Source organism: Citrus sinensis, chromosome 5, assembly GCF_022201045.2.
Source record: "Citrus sinensis cultivar Valencia sweet orange chromosome 5, DVS_A1.0, whole genome shotgun sequence".
Taxonomy (NCBI): Eukaryota; Viridiplantae; Streptophyta; class Magnoliopsida; order Sapindales; family Rutaceae; genus Citrus; species Citrus sinensis.
Genome location: NC_068560.1, coordinates 3,536,595 through 3,559,602, shown reverse-complemented (window position 1 = coordinate 3,559,602; position 23,008 = coordinate 3,536,595). Strand labels below are relative to the sequence as shown.

Genomic DNA, 23,008 nt, shown 5'->3' with positions numbered 1-23,008 from the left:
ATATAGTGTCTACTTAATCTATCGAGAGGATTCAGATTCAAGAAGTGTAATGTATAAGTGAGATATCTGGCGGCGAAAATTGAATGGCTTATTGCAGATAATAACCAACTATCGAGAGGACAAAATCTGATCTGAGATCTACTATTTACAAATACATACTAAGCTACCTAAGATAATCGGTACCTCCAAAAGCTCTCTCTTGGTGTACCCAAAAACAAAAGAAAGTAAGCTCTTCGTGCGACATGCAGCCTGTCGCACGAAGCCTCGGTGCGACAGGCAGCCTGTCGCACCAAGTTTTGGTGCGACAGGCAGCCTGTCGCCAGATTCACTCCGACTCGTAGTTCACTGAAACTCTAAGTTCAGAAAATAACTCATACCACTATGTGATGCCGATTAGTGTTGGATCTAGATAGATTATTATTGGATTTTACTTTTATCATTGCCTTTTGCCGTCGCCGTTGGTTGATGATTTAAGAGTGGAAAGATGCTTTTGGTTTGACGAAAATGGAGAAAGACTGTTGCTTTTGGTTTGTAAAGAAAGGTAATTTGGGGAGAAAAGGGTGTGTTTGGTTAATGTTGAATAAAAAAAATTAAGAGGGTTAATTGTGAAAATAGTAAAAATTTTATGATTATTTTCGTAAATTTCCCTTCCTCTTTATGTGTCACATAGCTCATGTATTTTTATTAATATTAAAAGGAAAATTTACAATGGTCCATCTATTTGTTTTGTTTTTTTTAAATACACAAATATTTTTTTTTCAGCGCACCACCTAAAGTTTATTTTTTGTTACATTCGTCCATTTTCGTCTAATTTCCGTTAGTGGATTTAACAGAATGTTAACGAAATGACCTTTTTACCCCTCAAAATTACAATTTAACCCAAAATAAATGGAAATTGGAGATAAATTAGATGGATTTAATTTTTTTTCAAAGGTGGATGCTAGAAATTAGAGGAAAATAGTATTTGTTGCTTGCTAAATTTAGAAAATTTGTATTTATTTTTTTGAAAGAGAAAAATAAATACAAATTTTCTAAATTTAGTAACAAACATTATTTTCCTCCAATTTCTAGCATCCACCTTTGAAATAAATTAAATCCATCCAATTTATCTCTAATTTCTATTTATTTTGGGTTAAATTTTAATTTTGAGGGGTAAAAAGGCCATTTCGTTAACATTCTGTTAAATTCGCTAATGGAAATTAGACGGAAGTGGACGAATGCAACAAAAAGCAAACTTCAGATGGCGCGCTGAAAAAAAATGTGTTTGTGTATTTTTTAAAAAGGCAAAACAAACAGGTGGACAATTGTAAATTTCCAATATTAAAATTCATGAACCCAAAATTTGACTTTAAAATACGTCCCAAGATGGATATTTTATTGAAAATTGAAAATAAGCTGTCCGAGGAGACATGACCGGAATCATGCCACAAGACACAATCATAGTAAAAGAACCCAGATGAATTTACCTCTTTCCAGGCTTCACATTTAGTCATTAGACACTCTAATTCCCTAATTTGATCAAGATACCAGTTCTGGAAATAGCTCTGTTATTGTTAGTAAGCTTGTATCACTGCTCTGGTCAATAAAAGTCAAAGCTAGTTGTTGCTGTCACTAACTTGCATCAAGTGATAGTGTGGATTCCTTGATATATTTAATAATTGCAGAATTTTGTTTAGGTCACATACGATCCTATTTGCAGTGAATTGTGGATATTGTAGCATTTGTTCTTAAACAGGGGACGCTTTAAGATACACAAGGAATTGTAAGATTGGGAGCATATGTTTCTTGAAACCTTGTTTGTACTTGTATGTTAGGGTAGTGCGTAGTGACAATTATTTTAAAATTTTGAGTGTATCTTATTCTCGACATACTAAATTTTACCTCGTACTTTAAATCGAACTAGGGTTACCGTAAAGTGCATTGACAATCAATCGAACTACCCCAAAGGGACATATATAGTAAGTAAAATCATAAAAATACTAACCTATTGATTTATAAATTTTGATAATTTTCAGAGATGGCCATTTTATTTCTGACCTTGGCTTGCCACTGTTGTCTGTGCGCAAATGTGCAAGGCACAACTAAATTGTTTATGGCCATAGAGTAAGCTTATGTGGTTTCTCTAGCCATAATCTTTCATGGCGTTGCATTTGTAGCCCATGATTATAAGTCTCAATGTGATCAAGTAAATTCTTCACAACTATGTGGGCTTGTTGCTATTATCTTGGGATCTCTTTCGGTAGTCTCATTGGTCTCCATATTTTTCACACACCCATTGCTAAAATCGTTATATACATTGCTTGGAGTTGCACTGTTGTTATCATATTGCAGAAAGTTTATGAATGCTTGTCGTTGGCTTTACCACCAAATTTTGAGGCTTATCTTCAACATCTTGAATTGGATTCAAGATCATTATAAAAACTTCTTTTCAACAAAGTTGCAGCAACGCCCTGCAGTGTAAGTCATAAAGAAGTTTAAATCTTTGTTTTTGAAAATTTCATCCAATTTCTGTAGAGAGGTTCCACTTATATTTGTAGATTTCAAAATATCAAAATATATACTCAAGAGCTGTCCTCATATATTAAAGTGGATTTTCATTCTCTAATAGAGTTTTTGATAGTGTGCTCATATCCTATTCTTAATCGTCACATATTAGTGAGACAGACAGTAGGATAGGTGCATGTCTCACTAAATTTCATATATTTTTCGAAAGGCATAACTTGGGCTACATGTGTCCGTTTTAGGCATATAATATACCGTTTCAAAGCTTACGACGAGAAAAATCAAATCTAAAATCATATACTCCATAAAATCAGTAGGTTTATGTGTGACATGCACCTGTCCCACTGCTTGTCTTTCTTGTTATGAACTTCATTTTTTGCCCGATTTTTCTGTGTTTTTAATTATTTTTCTTCATTTCTCAACTCAAACTAAGTACTTTAACAAATCACATTTTTTTACGAATGAAAAATAACAACATTTGTAACAAAACTTACTTTAATTTCAAACTTAGTTGATAAAATCAATAGATTAAATGTTTATATTGTGTAAGAGCATAAACTAATTTTAAGAAGTTCTCCAATTCATGATTATATCTTCAATTATGCAATGTTTGTTTGATGAAATTTGTTGATTTATTGAGAGTGATGAATGTTTATTAAGTTGGTTAGGGTTGAGAGCATTATAGTTGTGTTGGATTTTATCGAGTGGCATGCATTTGTAAATTTGATGAAAGTGGTGAGGGTAATTTAGTCCAAAAAAAGGTGTTTGGCTAGTTATGATAAAAAAAATTAGGTGGGTTAAATTCAAATATTGTAAAAATTTTAAGACTATTCTTATAAATTTCCCTTCTATTTCCCATTAAGCTTATTTTATCTTCTCCTGGGGTTGTAGACTCAATCGTTTTCTCCTTTCCTTTTTATTTTATTTTCTCTGTTTTGGAAGAGCATGATGATGATGATGATGATGATGATAATAATAATAATAATAATTGCTAGATGATCAATCAACACCCTTTAATCAAGAGAAATCACACAAGTAATCAAGATTGGATCAAAGAAGCAAGATTAATCATAGCAAAATGACCGTCGCAGAAAATGCATACAACAAAACAGAGCATAAGCTATTAAATTTAACAGTAAAGAGTAACGAACCCTAAACCTTCCAATACTAGAGAAAAGGACCAGAACACTAGACCTGTTTAAAAGATTTGCAATGAGTCATTAGACACTCTCTAAATCCCCATTTTGATCAAATTAGAAGGGTTGTAAGTAGCTCTGTTAACCGGCTGATAACCCAGCCTGGTCGGTGAAAGTCGAAGCTGCTACTGTAACCAACTTGCTTTGAGTGATAGAGTGATTCTTTAATTGATATATTTAATAATTGCAAAATCTTGTTTAGGTGACATAGGACCCTACCTTTATTGAATATTATAACATTTTTCCTTAAATATGAGACGCTAACCCATGAAATTCTAAGGTTGAAACTTAAAGAAAAATAATATTTTTTAAAAAATTATAAAGAGACAAAACGTAGATAAAAGAGCAATGATATTTAACCCTCTCGTTTTATCTCATTGTGCTCCCATATCTTAAATTAATTCATTGTTTAAAATTACCTTAGTTAGAAATTTTTTTTTAAAAAGATAAAAAATAATTTTTTTTCTCCCTCATATGCTTTCTGTCTTTATCTAGCATCATCTTCACTCAAACATCTATTTTCATCACCACCATCACTGCCATCACATCACATCTTAATCACCATTAATCAGAGACTAACTGCAACGCATGAATTTTTTTTTTTTTTTATAAAAGGAACCACAAGAATAACCAATGAAAGAAAAATGTCTAATTGCTGAATCTGTTACATGCCATCAAAATCAAAATAAGCGTCCTCAAAGTGGAGCACTCAAAATTATCTCATCCTACAAAAAGTATTCAGCCCTGACAATGCTTAGTTTTGCAAAATTAACCCCTTGATTTGTATCTAAGCCGCCGCGGTAGATATATGGTTTTGAAGCAGCAAAGAGCTTGGATCTCTTCTTTGCCAAACTCTCACTACAATGCTAACGTTGTTCCTTCAACTCGAAAATTTCAATTTGAGAATTTTTTTTAAGGATTAACTTTCAAGAAAGTGATATAGAAGAGGAGAATTTCATGAGCTTCTGAGAGAAAAAAATGATAAAAAATATTTTTTATATTTTTAACAAGGGTAAATTTTGAAATAATTAGGAAAAATTGAACTGCCGTTATGGCTAATGGAAATGACATTGCAATTGACATTACCTTTCGCAACATGGTAAATTTTTAGTGGGATATGGGAGAATTGTCAAAAGTTCACGTCGCGTGAGAGTTTTTGGTGTGATGTGGGAAGATTGTCAAAAGATCACACTACGGAAAACTAATGATAGACCTAATTTCATTGTTGATTCTCTGTTTATTTACTTAATATTCATATGTTATTGTTTTATGATGGTAAACATATAGTAATAATAAAATATTAGGCAATAATACATATTGATAATGCATTGAGTTTGGGTTTGATTTTTGAAAAACTATTTGAGTATCACCTACACTTAAGATATTTATGTGAACGTATTTTAATATTAAACAATCAAAATCTATTTAATTGCTTTTTATATTTCACACATTACATGTTAGATTTGTTTAAATTTTAAGTTGTAGCTAATAAATATTTATGTTTTGAAAGTCGAATCTAATAGCTACAAAAGCTGCGATAATGGTGCTATATATAGTTTCTAAGAATACAAGGATAAGCTGGTTAATTAACTTAAATTGTAATGATTAGAACAGCAACTATCCCTAAAATCATAATGTCAAATTTTTTAGTTTTTTCACGTGATATAACCACAATTGCTACAGTTTTTTCTTTTTTTTAATAATGATGGGAGTTATAAATTATTTACATAAATTTGCGTAGAAACTAAAGTAATATAAAAGTAGCTGAATAATAATATTTGGTGCTTCAAGTGATTTTTATACGAGCCTTTCTTTTATTTAGCGACTTTAGTGCTTAAATAAACGTGTCCTTGATCTTAATTTACTTACCCCATTTAAGCCTAAGATGACATAAACATGTTCTTTTGTGACGAAGACATTAAGAGAAGACATCTCATGTTTTATTATAACAGAAAAGAAGTGGTCCAAACGTCTATTCATTATTTATTTATTCAAGGGAAATGATATTTGGCCACCCTCAGGCAATAGGGAAGCCAGAAACGACATGCTTAATGTGCCGTTTTTGGAGCTTTAGATTTGTAGACTAAAAACAAACTTTATCATTAAAATATATTATATTAAAAACAAACTTTACCATTAAAATATATTATATTAAAAGTAGATCTAGAAAATCTAAAAAAGCTAAATTCTTTACTACTCTCTTTCTCTCACTCAGTCACCCGCTCTCTCTCTGTCACTCAGCCCAGAAGCTCTCTGGTCTCTGCCCCTCTCACCCACGAAGCTCGTTGCACGCCACGCCCATGAAGCTCTGTGTCACGCCACGTCCATCACCGACCGGTTGTCTCACGTCGACGACTAGCAAGATTTGGTACTATTGGTGTTCAGTTTTTGATTTTTTTCTGGATCTGAAATGTAGATTTTGTTTGTTCTTTTATTTATTAAATCTATGGGATTTGATGAAGTATGTCTATGTGGGATTTTTTTTTAATTATTATATGCTAATCTGACGAACTCTTTTGCTTTTGTTCCATGGTTTGTCATGATTTTAAAGTGTTATATTTCCAGGGTCTAGCAAGCACCATTATGTGTTTAAATTTATTTTGGGGCCTGCATGCATGCATGTTTAATTGATAGACATATCTGGGAATTATTGTTTGGTAGCTGAGAAATTAAATAGAAAATTTTTATTTAAGCTAGCTAAAGGGTTTGCTTTTCGATCTTTGTTAAGCTTATGCTGGTAGTCTAACTATTTTTTGGGTTGTTCTAATTAATTTCTATTAAGTTTAGGATGATCAATACACAAGTCATATAATAGAAAAATAGAATCCATCCTGTTCGTTTTCTCTTTATGTTGCTAATTTGTTGTTAGACCTCGATCGAAATTAATCAACCAAGACTCCCCAAGATTTATCTAAACACTCTGATACTTGATAAAGAAACACTTAAGCAATCGTAAAAGAAACAGAAATGAAGCTAAAACTGTTTGAGAGAATGAGCTGAGGAAGCAATAACAAAAGGATTATCAAGTATATATAAGTGGATTCAAAAAGAGAGAACTCAGAGGAGTCAACAGGTGCTGGAGTTGGTATATACAGACATTTGTGGGCCATTTACTCCTATTGCTATTGGAGGTTATAAGTACTTCATCACGTTCATCGATGACTTTTCTCGTTATGGTCATGTTGAACTTCTTGTTGAAAAGTCTGAATCTTTATCTGTGTTTCAAGCCTTTAAGGCTAATGTTGAGCTCCAAAAGGGCAAGAAAATTAAAGCAGTAAGATCAGACAGAGGTGGTGAGTACTATGGGCGATATGATGAAACTGGGTGTAATCCTGGACCTTTTGCTCGTTTTCTTCAGGAATGTGGAATAGAAGCCCAGTATACAATGCCCGGGACTCCTGAACAGAATGGAATTGCAGAAAGGAGAAATCGTACCCTTCTTGACATGGTGCGGTGTATGCTGTGTAACTCCACCTTACCAGATTTTCTGTGGGGTGAAGCCTTAAGAACTGCAGCTTACATTTTGAATCAGGTACCTAGTAAATCGGTGCCCAAAACTCCTTATGAGTTGTGGTCAGGGAAGAGACCTAGTCTTTTCCATGTCTGGGGATGCAAAGCAGAAGTGAGGCCCTATAATCCACAATCGAGGAAACTTGATCCGAAAACCATTAGTGGTCATTTTATTGGCTATTGTATAGGCTCAAGGGGTTCTAGATTTTATTGTCAATTTTGTACTAACACATGAGGGGTCCCTGCGCTCAACCGCTGTATTTAAGTAACTTCAGCCCATTGGGAGTTAACTGTTGGAAAAATCAGTGGCATGTGTGCAGTGCACCTCTCTCTCCCTCTTCTCTCCCGTGTGTGTGTTTGTGTGTACAGTAACTTAGAGAAGCAAAGTCGATCCGTGAGCTGAAGCAAGGGAAACTGAATTCAGAAGCTAGATCAAGCAAGTAGCAACTCTCTTGAGGCTCCATAACAAGCTTTCAAGGTCGGATTCATGGGAGATCACGGTAATTTCGAAATTCCCTAAACTATGTGTTTAATTTTGAAATGCACGATTAAGGGCATAAAGTTTGTTTTTGTTTCATCAATTGGTATCAGAGCCCATGGTTATGCATTTCCTTGTAAACCATAGTTGATTTTTTGGTGAAACCTCACTCATAGAATTTTTCCTTTAATTTCGAGTTTTTCGAAATTTTCGAATTTGGGCATATTTGATCAAATCGTTGTTAAATAATGCATGAGTGATGATTTTGGAGCAAAGATATAATTTTTCCGTGATTTTTGGTGGCTAAAATCGGGATGGTATGAATGAGGTTACTGTAAATTCACTGTAGCAACACTGTTGAGACATCCCGAGGTTGAAGATGATATGGTGGGATAGTTTCGTTTGGATCCCTAAACTTTGCGAAATGTCACTATGGCCCAAAATATTTGCAAACTTTTCGAAATGGTCCTTGACCGAGGGTCAATTTTGTAAAAGATCAGTTTAGTCCCTTATATTTTGGTAAATTATATTATCGCCCAACATTTTATTTTATTTTATTTACACTTTGGGCCAAAAGTTTTAATATTTAAAACAGTAAGCATAATGTTGACAATTCTACAGTTTAGTCCAAAATCCTTTAAATTTTGGCGATTTTTCAGAATTTTAAATTTAAGAATAATCCAAACGAAATTATCCCACCATGTCATCTTCAACCTCGAGATGTCTTAACAGTGTTCGTCCTCATGTCCACAACAGGCTACCAACAACGGACGCATACGGGACTGTTTGCATCCTAGCTTTGTCTACATCATTATCGGGACACAGAGACTTGGAAATTTTGTCACCTTTCGAAATTGGAGCTTTCCCAGGAGCACAAGACTGCAAAATGAACCTTTTCAAAATGCGATCAATGTAAGTCTTTTGAGACAAACCTAGAATTCCTCTAGATTTGTCACGAAGAATCTCTATCCCTAATACATAATGAGCTTCACCAAGATCTTTCATATCAAAACTGTATGACAACATTTGCTTTGTCTCAAGTAAAACATTAGTGTCATTAGCAGCGAGCAAGATATCATCCACATAAAGCACCAAAATGATATACTTGCTCCCACTGACTCTCAAGTATATACACTGATCAACAACATTCTCCTGGAACCCATAAGAGGTGACAATATCGTGAAATTTCAAATACCACTGTCTGGATGCCTGTTTAAGTCCATAAATGGACCTTTTAAGCTTACACACCATGTTTTCTCTACCTGTCTCAACAAAACCATCAGGTTGCACCATGTACACATCTTCAGACAAGCTTCCATTGAGAAAAGCTGTCTTCACATCTATCTGATGCAATTCTAAATTGAAATGAGCTACCAATGCCATGATAATACGAAAAGAATCTTTGGTAGAAACAGGAGAGTAGGTTTCAGTGTAATCAATGCCTTCTCTTTGACTGAAACCCTTAGCCACAAGCCTGGCCTTGTACCTCTCTACCTGACCTTTGGCATCTCTCTTGGTTTTGAAAACCCATTTGCAACCAATTGATCTGCATCCATCTGGTAACTCAACTAAATCCCAAACCCCATTTGATACATAGATGCCATCTCATCATGCATCACATGTAGCCAAGATGAGGATTCTGAACAACTGATGGCCTCTTGAAAGGTAATAGGATCAGATGAAGAGTCAGCATCAAAATCATGCTCCTGCAAGTAAACAACATAATCATCAGAAATTGCAGGTCTCTTGATCCTCTCTGATCTCCTCAATTGCACATCAGTACCATCATCCTCTACAGTCATAGGCTCCATATCATGATGAAGTTCAGGATCAACAAAAGAATCATCAATATGTGGTAATCCCATCGCAGAAGTCGGAAAAGATGGAATAGGCAAAACCACACGTTCTTCTCTTAATGTGAGACTGCGAGGCTCAAAACCCACACCATTGTGATCATTCTCAAAATAAATGGCACGATCAGACTCAACTCTTGATATTCTCTCATTTCTCCAAGTAGCCTCCCTCAAGAATTTAACTGGGACAAATTTTGAGGACTGGCGTGAGTTCATTTTGTTTTATCTGTCTACATCGAATAGAGACTTGGCATTAAGAGTTGATGAACCAGCCAAGCCCACAGATACGAGCACTGCTGCTGAAAAAGCAAAGTGGGCAGCTTGGGATGAATCCAATAGACACTGTCTGGATACAATGAAATACACCATTGATAGAACAACGAGAGATAGCATCCCTGCATGTGACAAGGCCAAAGATTACTTGGCAGCTGTTGGAAGAACTTTTAAGAAGGTAGATAAGGTAGAAAAGGATAACTATCTAAGGCTGCTTGCTAATACTCAGTATGATGGTGTTTCTGAGGTCAGAGAGCACATCCTTAAGATGACAAGTTACCATAAGAAGCTAAAGGACATGAATGTCAATCTGCCTGATGACTACCTGGTCTTCCAAATTCTTGAATCTCTTCCACCACAATTTGGCAATTTGAGAAGCCAATACAATACTCAGAGAGATACTTGGAATATCACTGAGTTGACTGCTTATGTGGTTCAAGAAGAGGAATCATTGAAGAAGGGGAAATCTCACACTGTCATGCTGACAACTACTCAAGAGAGTGGGAGTGTGAAGAAAGGCTCTTCAAAGACCAGTAATAAGTTTTTCAAGAAGAAAAAGTTTGGAAAGAAATTTTCACGTGGTCAGTCTTCTACCACTTCTGGTTCCCCTTCTGAGAGCTTTAAGGGAAAGTGCCACTTTTGTAAGAAACCTGGGCACAAAAGAGCTGATTGCAGAGGATTCAAAGCATGGTTGGAAAAGAAAGGTATTCATGTAGCCTTTGTAGGCTTTGAATCTAATCTAATTGATGTTCCTTCTGATACTTGGTGGTTGGATACTGGTGCAACCATTAATATAACGAATTCCTTACAGAATTCAGAAGCAGGAGGGAGCCCAATGAATGGGAGTTGATAGTTCACATGGGTAATGGAGTGACAGCCAAAGTTGAAAGCATAGGAGCTGTCAGCTTACATCTAGCCACAGGCCATGTTTTGGATTTATTAGATACAACTTATATTCCTTCTATTAGGAGAAACTTGATATCTGTATCTATTTTGGATAGATGTGGCTATACTTTTCATTTTGGTGACAGAAAAGTTTACTTATTCCGCAATTCAGAGTTAGTTGGTTCTAGCACTCTATATGATGGCTTATATATGATTGATGTATGTTCTCGTGCTGTTGAATCTTCATCCAATGCTCATGTTATGCATGTTGTTAGCTCTAATCGTGCCAGGATTGATGAAAATTCCTCTATGTTGTGGCATAAACGGTTAGGTCACATTTCTATACAGAGGATGGAGAGGTTATATGGAGCATCCTGTCGGTGCACATATGATTTGATATTTATGGCACATTTTGGACTTATTTATGTTTTGGGTGATTGCTTGTATTTGACCTTTTGCTATAGTCACATATTGATTAATTTGGTTGTTTTCAAAATATTATTTTATTTTAAACTTATCATTAGAGTGATTTCTGTCGTCCAAGTGGGAGATTGTTAGATTATTTCTCACATTATGTGGACTGGCATAAATCATTCTAATTATTTTCTATATTTTACCGAATTAATACGTGACTAATGTCAAATATTATTGAGCAATTTTGACAGACTCATTTATTAAGTGATCAAATATTATGTTAATGAGTCTATTTTGACATACCCTATACAGTAGTATATTATGGACAAGTATATCCTTAATTGTGTTATTTTAGCCCATAATGGGATGGACACTTTTGTACTAACACATGAGGGGTCCCTGCGCTCAACCGCTGTATTTAAGTAACTTCAACCCATTGGGAGTTAACTGTTGGAAAAATCAGTGGCATGTGTGCAATGCACCTCTCTCTCCCTCTTCTCTCCCGTGTGTGTGTTTGTGTGTACAGTAACTTAGAGAAGCAAAGCCGATCCGTGAACTGAAGCAAGGGAAACTGAATTCAGAAGCTAGATCAAGCAAGTAGCAACTCAAAGGAGTCAACAGTCCCGTATGCATCCGTTGTGGGTAGCCTGATGTATGCTCAAGTCTGTACTCGCCCTGATATTGCTTTTCCAGTGGGAGTACTTGGTAGATACCTGAGCAATCCTGGATTTGAACACTGGAAGGCTGCAAAGAAAGTACTCAGATATTTGCAGGCCACTAAAGATCTTGTATTGACATATCAGCAATCTGACTATTTGAATATAGTTGGATATTCTGATGCTGATTTTGCAGGGTGCTTGGAAGACAAGAAATCCACATCAGGTTACATCTTTATGATGGCAGGAGGAGCTATATCATGGAAAAGTGTCAAGCAAACACTCATAGCTTCTTCAACAATGGAAGCAGAATATGTAGCATGTTTTGAGGCTACACGTCATGCTTTATGGATGCAGAATTTTATCACAGGGCTAGATTGTATATTGGCCGTACCGAGGCCATTAAAAATATACTGTGATAATTCTGCGGCTGTTTCTTTTTCTCACAACACAGGGAGCTCCTCACGTTCCAAGCATATTGATATTAAATACTTGTTTGTGAGAGAGAAAATTGCTCTATCTTGTGTATCAGTAGAGTATATCCCTACAGAACTCATGTTAGCCGATCCACTAACTAAAGCTTTAGCTCCAAAAGTATTTAAGGAGCATGTGACGCATATGGGATTATTTGAATCCACTTACATATGCTGAGTCAGTGGGAATTTCGAAACAATAACAAAAGGATGTCCATGCCCTTAATCGTGCATGGACATCCTTCCACTTATACATGAGGGATCCAAACGAAATTATCCCACCATGTCATCTTCAACCTCGGGATGTCTCAACAGTGTTGCTACAGTGAATTTACAGTAACCTCATTCATACCATCCCGATTTTGGCCACCAAAAATCACGGAAAAATTATATCTTTGCTCCAAAATCATCACTCATGCATTATTTAACAACGATTTGATCAAATATGCTCAAATTCGAAAAATCCGAAAAATCCGAAATTAAAGGAAAAATTCCATGAGTGAGATTTCACCAAAAAATCAACTATGGTTTACAAGGAAATCCATAACCATGGGCTCTATACCAATTGATGAAACAAAAACAAACTTTATGCCCTTAATCGTGCATTTCCAAATTAAACACATAGTTTAGGGAATTTCGAAATTACCGTGATCTCCCGTGAATCCGACCTTGAAAGCTTGTTATGGAGCCTCAAGAGAGTTGCTACTTGCTTGATCTAGCTTCTGAATTCAGTTTCCCTTGCTTCAGCTCACGGATCGGCTTTGCTTCTCTAAGTTACTGTACACACAAACACACACACGGGAGAGAAGAGGGAGAGAGAGGTGCACTGCAAACATGCCACTGATTTTTCCAACAGTTAACTCCCAATGGGCTGAAGTTACTTAAATATAGCGGTTGAGCGCAGGGACCACTCATGTGTTAGTACAAAATTGCCCATCCCATTATGGGCTAAAATAACACAATTAAGGATATACTTGTCCATAATATACTACTGTATAGGGTATGTCAAAATAGACTCATTAACATAATATTTGATCACTTAATAAATGAGTCTGTCAAAATTGCTCAATAATATTTGACATTAGTCACGTATTAATTCGGTAAAATATAGAAAATAATTAGAATGATTTATGCCAGTCCACATAATGTGAGAAATAAATCTAACAAAAACCAGCAATCAAAGAGAAACAGAATTAAAGTGGTTCAGCCTGGAGATGGCCTACATCCACTGAAGAACAGAGCAATAATCTTTATTCAATCACCAGGAACAAGATACGAGTTTATAGATGAAGTTACAAGCATCACACACACTGATCTCTTTTCTCTTAAGGCTATATATACACGCTTAAGAGACCCCACCACCAGTCAGCTGTCCTCTGTAACCAAAACCCAGAATTTTCCCGCCCTTGTAACAGAATATAACAGCCCCTGAGCCACATGTTTGTTTCACGTTTGATGAAGGCTCCAAAACGGCAACTCAGCAGGTCGTGTTGATAAGTGAAAGCATGTGACGATCACGTGCTTTACTTTTCTATAAATGGATGACCAGTTAACACTGTCAAATGGTTTCGAATCACTACAACCTACATGTCATATGCTATTACAACCACGAGCTGACATGCCGTATAACTCTCTGGAAATCAGTTACACAACTCACACTTCAACATTTGTATTTGATTTTTTTCGAATATATGTAGAAACCTAAAGGCTCGTTATACCTATTACGTTGTATTTGAGGCACGTCAGCCTGGCATATATGAACACCCAATTCCCTACTTCAATTACGCTAGAAGCTAGGAAGACTAACGTGGAAACATGTGATAAGAGTGTACAAACTGATGAAGTTAACAATGATTGTTGGAATTTTTGAATTATTCTTTCCATTGTGTTGTGTATTTTAGGAATGGCAATTTCGTTATGCAATTTGTTTAAGTGAATAATTGTACCTGATATTTTTTGGGTTTTTGTTAATTTGGCATTTCTAAGCCATTCACGTTGCTTGAACTACTCTTGTTGTCATAAAGGTTTCATTTACGTCATAAAATACTATTTTCACAAAAACTTCACCTTCATTTTTGCTTTGGAACAATTCTTCAGTTTACGAACCTGCATGCATCATTCTTAGGTTACAAAATAAAAGAAAGATTTGTCAAAATCTGTCCTAAAATATTGACATACTCAACCTGTGAATATATAGACAAAAAACGTTCAAAATGTTTCCACAATCAATTAAGAATAAGGTAAGATGACATGACTCCATCGATCATTGAGCATTAGAATAATATCATCCAACCAACTAATACACAAACCACAACTAAAATTATACAACAAAAGACTAAGTCAATGATTAATTCGTTATGTCCGCTTCAAACTTCTTTGTCATTGTCATTTTGTTGAAGTAGTAAATGTTGAAAACTCCCTTGTTGAGATCCTCCACATGGTATCCAAGACGAAGAATAAGGCAACAAGGATGAACGCGATGAGAGTGATAGAGATTGCTAGTTAGCACAAAATAAGAACCATATTAAATCCCAAAAAATGAAAAATTAATTAGACATAAAATATATAAATTGGATTATAAGTTACAGTGTAAGAATCAAAAGGAAACGATGGATAAATATCACATTCTTGTATTGGCATGCGAACACAGGTGCCTAAATAAAGAATGTACTGGCAACTTTTTAGTGACCATTAAAAATACAACAATGGCATATTTAGTGACCATTAAAAATAAAAAGAATTAAATAGTATTACATCAAAGAACACAAAACTTACTGAATCCTTGTTGCTCTCCTGTATTGAGACTATAGTATCGACCTCACAAGATAACGGTGTTTCTACGTTTAAGTTCTGCAAATCCATTAAAAGAGAAATTAAAATTAAAATTAAATTGACTGTAGAATAATTAACTAAGTATTTTAATCTTACCTTAATTTTCTTTTTATATTTCTTCTCAACCTTCGATTGTTTTCTTTGACAAGGTGGACTTAATTATCACTTTCTTTATTGTTTCCACCTAAATTGTTGTCATCTAATTCTTCCAAATCCTCAACTTCACAATTTTTTTCTAAATCCGTCATTTCTATATCATGAAAAAAAAAATTGTATTAACCTATATAATTCAGAAAAAATCTACATTTCAAATAACTTATTTTTAGTAATTTCAGCGTATAAATACAACAAAAAATCCAAACTCCAACAATAAAAAGTACCAAAAATTGAACACCAATAGTGAACAGCGTGATTACTGATCGTCGACGTGAGACAACTGGTCAGTGATGGGAGCGGCGTGACAAGAGCTTCGCGGGTGGCGTGCAGCGAGCTTCGTGGGCGAGAGGGGCAGAGAGCTTCTGGGTGAGAGTGAGAGGGAGAGCGGGTGACTGAGTGGGAGAGAGAGAATAGTCAAGAATTTGGCTTTTTCAGATTTTCTAGATATACTTTTAATATAATATATTTTAATGGTAAAGTTTGTTTTTAATGATAAAGTTTGTTTTTAGCCTACCAATCTAAAGCTCCAAAAACGGCACACTAAGCATGTCGTTTCTGGCTTCCATATGGCCTGAGGGTGACCAAATATCATTGCCCTTTATTCAATATAAACGGCCAACTTTAAAAAATGATAAAAATCACACAACGCTCAAGTGAAAATTTAGAATTATATTTTTTAATACTCTTTGAGTCTCTCTCCTGCCCCCCTTTTTTTAATAAATAAACCTTAGTGTAAAATTAGAAGAATTTTAAATATAAAATTTGACAATCGCTAAACAGAAAAGCAGGGGATTGAAAATAAAAAATCCTTGTTATCATTGAAATATTGATTATAAATGATATAATAACTTGTTGTGGTTTATTGTAGCACTCTGAGTCATATTCTAAAATTTATAGGTTTGTTAAGGTTTTTATTATTGACATTATTGTGTCAATGTGCATGTACGATTAATAATCGAAGAGATGTAAATGAAGGTGATTGCTTCATTGAGAGGCATATTAAATAATTATGGAGAGTTGCACTATTTTGGAAGCATATATTTATACTTCCCTATCAGGATTTGGGGTAAGCGAAGTGCTTTATGTATTTGCAGTAAGCAATGTGGGCAATATCAGAGGCGAAATATTAAAAGATCATAACGCATATATTTGAGCCATTTATATTGAAGACACATATAGCGGAAAGAGTGCATATCCGGCCGTAACTATTTTCAGGCTTTCCTCAAGTATTCTCATGCTTCCTCAACTGTTCTGAACTATTCTTCATTGTGGGCAGATTTACTTAAATACCAACACTATGATTCAATACTTCAAAGGTCAAGGAAATGTCAAAATATGAAATGAAAATACTTAAATACCCTTCTACCAAACAAAACTTGGTACTTCTAACTGCATTCGCAGAGAATCTATAAAATTTTAAAAAAAAAATTCATCCATGAAAAGCTTCGTAACTGAAAAACCATCTTCAAAAAAAATAAAAATAAAACAGAAAAACCGACTCATTTATCTGCCAATGAACCAATCGGAACTCATTTAAAAACGAATCCAAAGCAAAAGTAAATGACACAAATTGCATAGATATCTAAGAGCCGCATCAAAGGCAAAGTAATAAATTCTCCTAGGTCAAAGCAATTTACGACGAAAACTTTCTTCATTAAGGTTCTGGCCTACGAAAAAAATGGAAAAAACACCCCAAGGTCAAAGCACAATGATAAGTTTAGAATTACAGTTTTTAAATTTATTTTTAATAAATCAACGTGTATGAAAATTAGATAATAATTTTGAATAACTTTTTTTGATAAATATAGACATAAAATTTTAAAATCATCAAACAGAGAAACAGGGGAATTAAAAGAGAACCCCTGTTTCTCCTCTGTCTTGTTTGTTACTAAACAGGGAAATGAAAAGATCGCAAGCGGAAATTTTGTTTCTGCGTTGTCTCCTCAATGCTGCATGCATTCAAATTAAACCTTACATATGCTCGCAAACTAGTTACTCCGCATGTAAGTTCTCGATAAGTCCAAATAATAGAATAATTGCAAAATGTTCAAATTCAGTAATTAATTATACATATTTATTTATTCAAAAATTATTATTATTATTAATTATTGTTAATAATATATTAATGCACTAATTAATTGTAAAAATTTTTATCATTCATAACAATAATAATAATAATGATGATGATGATGATGATGATGATGATGATGATGATGAAAAAATTCAAAATATATTAATTAATTACAATAATATATTAATTAATTACAATAATATATTAATTAATTAATTATTTAATAATAATAATAATAAATGAAAAATTTATAAATTAATTAGAATAATTATATTAATTAATTATAAACATATATTAATTAATCATAATAATTTTTTAATTGAGGACAAAATAGACATTTTATAGTTTGTGAGAGGGGGCAAAGTGGTCAATATTGGGAATGGGGGATTGATTCCCACCGCCTTCCTTGGGAATCAATCTTTCATTCCTCATTCTTAAATTTGGGTGGTCTCCATAATTCTGATTCGGATCCTTGCCTCCATTTTATGAAGTAAACATCATTAATTATTTCAATTCCGGATTTCAATTCCCTAATCCAAGAAGTCAAGGCACCATTATTGTTGATTGGTTCAAATGCACAAAGAGAATCTCTTTACCATGTAGCTAGGCGTCAAGGTTGTGCTGCACAAGTAACCTTTTTCTTTTCCTTTTATTTTTCTTGTTTTCCTTAACGGATCAGAAGAAATTGGTGCCTTTGAGATACTACAATGCAAACAAGTACTTATGGTTCATTGAATCTGTTGTAACACTCGGTACCTTCAGGTTGCTTTTGAAAAAAGGGCTTTTCTCACTAATCGCTAATATTCAAGTAAGTTTGTTTCATTTCAGAAGGTGCAAAGTTTCAAGCTTGTTGTATTGGGATATAACAAACTTTAGCCTGTTGTAACGTTAGACTGTTCATTTTGATTGTTTTCTCCCTTCCACTTATGCACTGTAGCACTGTATTATTCACCATTTTAGGTGTTTAAATTAAATTTTATTTTTGTCAAAAATAAAGTGACACCATTAAAATTTAGAAAAAGAGCCATGTAGATCCCAAATTTTTAATAAAGAATACCAATATTCCCATTGACTATAATAACCTTAGCAGGTGGTAATAAAAAAACATTGACTTCAAATTTTTTTACGAAATGTAAATATGATTTAAATAATTTAAATTTTCCAGTAGACTAATATATATAATTTAAATAATTAATTTCAATATTAATTTCAATATTAATTTTTAAAATTTAAATTAATATATTTGTATTTATAAAATATTTGTAATTACTATAAAATTTTATAAATCCTTAGGTTAAATAGATTTTACAATTAATATAACATTTCTCATGTATTAATAATATTAAAATTATTTTATATGATATTGAAAATAACTTAATTTTTTATATATTTATTTGAATATTATGTCTCTATTTATTATAATTTGGTTTAATAGAATACGAGATTGTAAAATATTAAAATATTTTTAGATATTGAAATTATTTTAATATGTATATATTATTATATTTATTTTAATCTCCTATTTATATTTATTGTAAATTATTAGAGTTAATTTTTTTAGTTTATAAATTTAAAAAATATTTTAATTAAGAAAAAGAAGTCTTATTGTTTGTTATGCACGATATGAGGCTCTACAAAATTATTTCTCCAGACATGTGTCCTTTTCTTATTTTCAAAAGGAAAAATAAGTTCAGGGATTTCAAAAAATTCTAGTCGTATCGGCCACTATGACTAATGGGAAACAACATTGCAATTGACATATGCTTTTCACAATATGAGAAATTTTTGGAGGGATACGGGAGAATCGTCAAAGGTTCACACCACGCGAGAGCTTTAGGTGGGATAGGGGAGGAGGCTAATGCTAAGTTACATGCAAGTAACTTACAACTCTCTCACATGAATAGTGAGTGGGCTCACATCACTCACTATTCATTTGAGAAGCTTGTAAGTTACATGCATGTAATATAGGGGGTCCTAGGGAGGATTGTCAAGAGTTCACACCACGAGAAACTAATGATAAGTCTAATTTTGCTATCAGTTCTTTATTTATTTATTTTATACATTATTGTCTTGTTGGTATTGTTTTGTAAAGGTATAAAAATACATTAAAATATTAGGGGTGCTGTTAAGTTACAGCTGATGTAATTTACAGTCTTTTCAAAAATAATGTAAAAAATTTAATAGGTGGTGGGACCCATATTTTTTTGAAGAGAATTAAAGTTACAGCAGTTCTAACTTAGTAAAATCCAAACATTAGACAATAACACATTAACAATACATATAATTTGGGTTTGATTTTAAAAAAAAAAATTTGAGTATCACATATCCTTATGATATTAATGTGAATATATTTTAATATTAAATAATCAAAATCTGTTTAGTTATTATTTTTATTTCATACATTGCATGTTAGGTTTGTTTGAATTTCAAGTTGTTGCTAATAAATATTTATGTCGTGAAAGTCGAATTCAATAGCTACAAAAGCAGAGATAATGGTATTGTATATAGTTTTTAAGAATGCAAGGATAAGCTGGATAATTGACTTAAATTCTAATGATTAAAAGAGCAACTATCCCTTAAATTATAATATCAATTTCTTTAATTAGAATTTTTTTCATGTGACATAACCACAATTGCAACAGTTTTTTAAAATAATAATGAGAGTTATAAATTATTTATATAAAATTTGTGTAGAAACTAGTGTAACTTAAAAATGGTTGCTGAATAACAATATTTGAAACTTTAGGTAATTTCCATATGAGCCCTTTTTATATTCAGCAACTTGAATTCCGATTTGAATTGCCTTTCAGTTTATGGCTACCTTACGGTGGCGGACTACTGGATTTACGGTCGCCGACTGCTAGGGATTATGGTGGTGATGTAAATTGACGGAAAAAGGAGGTGGTTTGGTGGCGGCGCGTGTAGGAAGCACTCGTGGGTTGTCGTTTCGTCTGGTGACTGTAGGGCGCGATCAAGGGCTGAAGTTGGTCGGTTTTTGGTCAACGGATGCCGGCGAGTTTGTTGGTTGAGGTGGCTGGCGGTGAAAGTGGCTGAATGGTGGTGGATTGCTTGGTGGAGTCGCGGGTTTGGGTTGGTGATTTGCGGCTATTCAGGCGGCAGTTGAGGCACCGATTGCTGCGGCTTGGTCGGAAGTGGCTAGCGAGGTTTGTGGTGGTGTTGGCTGGCTGATCAGCGGTGGTGGGCCGCGGCGGTGCAGGTTGATGTGGCGGCTAGGGTTTTCAAATTTGTAAAGTTTTATTTTTTTGATTTTTTTATGGATTTAGTGTGGATGGGTATGGGGTATCTAAGAAAGCTGTGCGATTTGCAGAGAATCGCTATGATACTAATTGATAGAACAAGGTGTAAACATTACATATCGTTCTAGTCTTAGATTAAGCCAATACGATTAGTTTACGCTTTAATCAAAGCGTGATTAAATATTGTTCTAACCCATACGACTCAATGCGACTCAATGAGACTTTTAATAATGCGTAATATTAGATTAGATGATTCTCTAATCTAAATTACTATATAAAAGAGATTTTGATAGATAATCATAAAGAAAATTATAAAAGAGAGGTTTTATTTAATAATTGAACTTGAAGTTCTAAAAATAATGACAGACACCTTTATTTATAATAGAAGAAACCCACTTTTCTAAGTTAATATAAAAATAAAAACTAAATCACAATTATAATGGAAATAAAAAATTAAGATACATACCATAATTGACTCAAATTAAAATAAAAAATCCTAAAATAATAAATATTCTAGAATTCTAAGTGATCTGAACTAACGTTAATTAACTTCCTAAATCATTTCTTGGTGTAAACCATTTTGCTTCCAACCTCGCTTTAAAGGTTTGAACCAGACCAACAACAATGTATCAAGTTCCAATCTAACTCAAGATCCTGCTGATGCATCTACCGATGTCCTTGTTTGGTTAGACAATAAAGAGTCTATCTCATCACTTGTTACCTCTTTCTTGAAGGCTGCATTTGTTGAAGCGATAGCCTCGTTGAGAGTTTAAAGATCTTCTTCCATGTTAAATAAAATGGGCATTTGATTAAGAAATTTATCTCTATCTCCTCCTATCAAATAACGACAACCCTCCAAAGGAGAAAAAAAAAAGAAAAGAAAAGTTCATGGGTCATAATAATTTCTTGTCTGTTCCCGGACCCCCATTATCTACCACTATGAATGATGAAAATGAAAATAAATGGTATGTTCCCAAAATGAGGAAAGTTTTTGGAGGGACATGGGAGAATTATCAAAAGCTCACACAATGCCAAACAAGTGTTAACTCCAATTTTATTTCGTCATATGAGGGTAAATTTCATTGCACCCCCTTACTAGAGTGACTATTTTTAAAATACCACTTAAGGATACGAAAACATCACCATACCCCTCAAATGCTGTTATTTTTAACACTGATTTTGACTTACTATATTACAAGAATACCCCTGACCGATTGACTAACAGAATATGCTGCGGTTGCTGCCTAACAGTTTTTTGTGGTTAAAAAGAACTATTTTTATTTCCCCTAGAGGTTTGACATATTTGCAGTTTTATGACAAAGATGGTTTTGTTTATAAAAACACCCTATGAAATTATGGTATTTGTCATATGGTAGGTGTCAAAGGCAAAAATAGCAATAACAAGACCATCAAGAAAAATAAAATTATTTTTAATCTATTTTAATTAATAAAAAAATATAATCAACAAAAAATTTCGTCTACAATATCAACAAAATCAAAATCAAACATTTAAACCCTCCATATTTTACGATTATTTTTTTAAGATAAATCATTCATAGATTAGTTATGTTGCCCTTAATATCATTTGAGTGTCCAGAAATTACATTAAACAAATTTTGTAATATCAATTTAAAAAAAAATTGTACTCAATAAAAAAAATTATAGCAGTACAAAAAATAGAAAAATGATATCATAATAAAAATTAAAATAAAAATTTCAAAAAAAATCATCTCGAAAAAACCAAACCCATAACATGTCCACCATCATCGCACTTCAGTGCAGTATCCATAACAATAGCACCAAACGTTGCTATGAAAGCACAACAGACTAAACTTCAATTGGCGAGCACGACACAGTCAAAATAATTTGTACCAATTAAATTAACCAATTCTAAGAAAAAATAAACAATAATATGCAAACCCTAAGATTAAATTACCCAATTCCAAAAACAAATAAACACAACTCGTCCCTCCGTTAGAGAGAGAAGAAGAAGAAGATCGGTGCCATGAAGACTGAATAAAAAGAAAATAAAAAAATGGAAAGAGGCAGGAGGCGGATGGTGGTGATGATGATGGGGTCTCCTCCTAAAGTCAATGAAAAGACGAGGTTTACCCAAATCGATGGATAGACCAAATTTGGGGCTTTGGTTGCTTTTACATTAAGAGTAGCAAAACCTCCATGGGTTTCCAGTTCGATGTTTGGGGTGCTGCGCGACCGCAAGATTTGGGGCTCTTGAGCTCGATGGGGCATGGAGGGGCTGCGGCGTGCGGCGGCGACGGCGTGATGAAGAGGTTGCTATGTGTGGTGAAGAGTTGTTTGGGTTGTTTTTATGAACTAATTGTACAACATACTGGATATTTTTAGCTTCAATTTTTCACACGAACGTACTAGCATAATCCTTAAGTTGCTGAAAGATTGATATTCTCTGAGTTGGCTGTCACAAATCGTCTCC

General features: G+C 33.8%; 2 long non-coding RNA genes across 3 annotated transcripts; one reads left to right on the top strand and one right to left on the bottom strand.

Annotated features, from left to right (window-relative positions):
* Nucleotides 1-14,469: 14,469 nt before the first annotated feature.
* LOC112499296 (uncharacterized) lies at nt 14,470-15,690 on the bottom strand. 2 transcript variants are annotated; one of them, XR_008055304.1, is made up of 5 exons: nt 15,453-15,690; nt 15,169-15,322; nt 15,016-15,090; nt 14,827-14,894; nt 14,470-14,738 (listed from the first exon to the last, which is right to left on the bottom strand). It is a non-coding gene; the product is annotated as an uncharacterized LOC112499296 (long non-coding RNA). The 2 variants fall into 2 exon arrangements; XR_008055305.1 differs by lacking the exon at nt 14,827-14,894 and having other exon boundaries at nt 15,453-15,687.
* A 2,152-nt stretch (nt 15,691-17,842) lies between these two features.
* LOC127902601 (uncharacterized) lies at nt 17,843-20,602 on the top strand. Its single transcript, XR_008055020.1, has 2 exons — nt 17,843-18,107; nt 20,110-20,602. It is a non-coding gene; the product is annotated as an uncharacterized LOC127902601 (long non-coding RNA).
* The last annotated feature ends 2,406 nt before the right edge of the window (nt 20,603-23,008 follow it).